General features: G+C 46.3%; 1 non-coding gene across 1 annotated transcript; it reads left to right on the forward strand.

Annotated features, from left to right (window-relative positions):
* The first annotated feature begins 1287 nt into the window (after positions 1-1287).
* TRNAR-ACG (transfer RNA arginine (anticodon ACG)) lies at positions 1288-1360 on the forward strand. Its single transcript has one exon. It is a non-coding gene; the product is annotated as a tRNA-Arg (tRNA).
* Positions 1361-3589: the final 2229 nt, after the last annotated feature.

Consider the following 3589-nt stretch of genomic DNA (forward strand, 5'->3'; position numbering starts at 1 on the left):
TAATCATGCTCCTGGGCCTCCACAGCCTGTGGAAAACGAGGATGAAAGTTTGACATGCAGATCTCAATACACGTCCTGTGCGCGAAAACTTCATTGAAAGTGTGGTGCTGCTTAGAGAAGTATACAAGGCACTGCCCGAGCCACCTGAGTGGATTACTTCACTGGACGAACTTGTATGTTTGAAAAGATTTTAAACCTTTCGTGATAGCCAACATGTCGCTGTCGCGGTTTTAGTATTTATGGGAAAATTGTTTTCCTTCATGTCAAATTATGCAATAAAGAAAAAAAGCAATGTATAATGCGTCTGACTTCGGATCAAAAGATTCCAGGTTCCACTACTGGCAGGCTCGCTGTTTTTTTTTCTTTACGTTCCTTTCTTTCTTTTGCCACAGATGTTGCTTCTGAAACACAGAGATATAATGCAAAGCGCCCTCAGCGTTGAAGTCTCGGACCCATCGTGTCCTGGTTCCTCTCAACACTCGCGCATGGAATATTGTCCTCAATATCTGCCAATGTGTAGGAGCAAGTGCAATGTACCTAGGTGTGGTGAGGACGTGTCTCAGCCGCTCTGCTTCGTTCACCGTTGCCGTGGGCACCAAAGCAGCGAGGCTTGCATGCGGGCCTGTGTCGCAATGGATAACGCGTCTGACTACGGATCAGGAGATTCCGGTTCGACTCCTGGCAGGCTCGCTCTTTTTTCTTTACGTTCCTTTCTTTTTGACACAGACGATGCTTCTGAAACACAGAGATATAATGCAAAGCGCCCTCAGCGTTGAAGTCTCTGACCCATCGTGTCCTGGTTCCTCTCAACACTCGCGCATGGAATATTGTCCTCAATATCTGCCAATGTGTAGGAGCAAGTGCAATGTACCTAGGTGTGGTGACGACGTGTCTCAGCCGCTCTGCTTCGTTCACCGTTGCCGTGGGCACCAAAGCAGCGAGGCTTGCATGCGGGCCTGTGGCGCATTGGATAACGCGTCTGACTACGGATCAGGAGATTCCAGGTTCGACTCCCGGCAGGCTCGCTCTTTTTTCTTTACGTTCCTTTCTTTTTGACACAGACGATGCTTCTGAAACACAGAGATATAATGCAAAGCGCCCTCAGCGTTGAAGTCTCTGACCCATCGTGTCCTGGTTCCTCTCAACACTCGCGCATGGAATATTGTCCTCAATATCTGCCAATGTGTAGGAGCAAGTGCAATGTACCTAGGTGTGGTGAGGACGTGTCTCAGCCGCTCTGCTTCGTTCACCGTTGCCGTGGGCACCAAAGCAGCGAGGCTTGCATGCGGGCCTGTGGCGCAATGGATAACGCGTCTGACTACGGATCAGGAGATTCCAGGTTCGACTCCTGGCAGGCTCGCTCTTTTTTCTTTACGTTCCTTTCTTTTTGACACAGACGTTGCTTCTGAAACACAGAGATATCATGCAAAGCGCCCTCAGCGTTGAAGTCTCGGACCCATCGTGTCCTGGTTCCTCTCAACACTCGCGCATGGAATATTGTCCTCAATATCTGCCAATGTGTAGGAGCAAGTGCAATGTACCTAGGCAAAAGCACCGATGTTTGGGCCAGTTGGTAATGATCCATCTTGAGAAAACGAAGCAGCACGAAAAAACGGGGACGAAAAAGACACACATACGACAGGACGAATGCTGCACTTCCAACTGATTTTTATTGAGAATACCAAGCTTAAGTACAGCGCTACTATCGCCTCGTGGCAATCAACCGCAATGATTCAAAAACGCCATTTCATTATCAAGAAGAGACAAGGAAGCGGTGCTGACACACTGACCACCTGCTTTTCTAATGTGATATGCTTCAATAATCTCTCTTTCCATCCGATCTCTTCCACGCCCAAGAATTTTAGCTTTCCAAAATATGGGTTTACACTTACAATCCTGGCAGTGGATAGCAAGATGGCCACTTTTCCCTTCTTTCACCAGATTATAATGCTCCCGAGCTCTCTCATTAAAACAGCGTCCCGTTTGACCAATGTACACTCTATTGCAAGTGAGCGGAATGCTGTACACTACCTTAGTAGTGCAACGGGTGAATACAAGTTGGTGGTTTATAGTGCAAATCGGCCTTTTATTACTAATCATCATTGGGCAAACTTTTGATAGCTTGCTTGGGGCGGAGAAGAGCACGTTAACACCGTATCTGTTTCCAACTTTCTTAAGATTATGAGAAACTCTGGGAAGATATGGAATTACTTGAGTTGGCAGCCTCTGGTCTTGCTTATCTGTCTTTTTGATGCACTTTTTTATTTGTAGCAGCGTCTCTGCAACAGCTGACAATAAATCTGGAGGAAAGCCTGACATGCGCAATCGCTCAGTTTGCATTTGGACACTTTCAAACATTTGATGATGACATGACTTTTTCAAAGCGGAATTGAGGCAATTCATGGCTATTGCTCTTTTGATTATTTTTGAATGAGCACTACTGTAAGAGAGGAGTGCCTTTTGTGAGCTAGGATTGTACATCCAGCATATATGCCCTTCCAAGAAATGAATTCTCAGGTCAAGGAACTGTATACTGTTTCCACTAGGGAGTTCAAAGGTAAAATTTAAGCCTTTTGCAACCGTTTTGAACGATGCGAGAACATCAGCAACAGCTTCGTCAATAGATAAAACATGAGGCTTGTCCATTATCACCAAATAATCGTCAACATATCTAAAAATGCGTAGGTTAGGAAGTAAGCTATGCAAGCTTTTGTCAATGCAGGAAAGAAAAATGTCAGAAAGAACGGGAGCTACGCAAGATTGTTCCGTGACTACAAGAAATTGGCTGCACAGAGTACGGAGTTCTTGTGGCATCGGGTCCGCCATTCCCTTCCAGCAAGGAGGAAAAACCAGACGGCACCTAGCAAGGTCGACGTCGTGGGTGACGTGGAGCTCTCGGGCGAAGTTCGCGGAATCCTTGAGAAAGGTCCAAAATTCTGCTTTGAGCCGAATGCCGGAAAGCTTGAACTACTGGCTATGGTGCGGCATATAGCCGGAAGAACCAAGGAGCGAGACAAAGACAAAGCCATTTCTGATGGAGCTCAATCCGTGGCAAACAAAGTGAGTCGAACTTCAAAGCGCGTTCCTCAACAGAAAAAGGTTGTCAGCTACCTAAAACGACACCGCTTAATGATAGTACAGTCCGACAAAGAGGGTGGTTTTGTTGTGCTGCCTAAAGGAATGTATGAACAGAAAGCTATTCAAGCAATCGAGAAAAATTTCAAAAAGACCAAATTTAAGAAGAGAATACAGAAGGCTACAGCGCTCAAGTTGCTGCAGGATCTTCACCTGGAATCACTTGCGAGTAGTGTCAAAAATTCGGATACTTGCACCCTGGAAGCATTCTTCTCTTGCAAAACGCACAAGCCCGATTTCCCGTTTAGGGCTATAGTTTCAGAAAAGGGTAGCTGGCAGTCAGCTATAGGAAAGTACCTCCAGAAGCAGCTGGCGACATTGACGATTGAAGACCCCTTCCTTGTTAGAAGCTCTCACAAGTTAGCCGAAGAACTGAAGCAAGGGCTCAGCATGACTTCACCAGCCACCTTCGGGTTCTCCATTGACATAGAAGATCTTTATTACTCCATACCCA

Source organism: Amblyomma americanum, chromosome 1 (assembly GCF_052857255.1).
Source record: "Amblyomma americanum isolate KBUSLIRL-KWMA chromosome 1, ASM5285725v1, whole genome shotgun sequence".
Classification (NCBI taxonomy): Eukaryota; Metazoa; Arthropoda; class Arachnida; order Ixodida; family Ixodidae; genus Amblyomma; species Amblyomma americanum.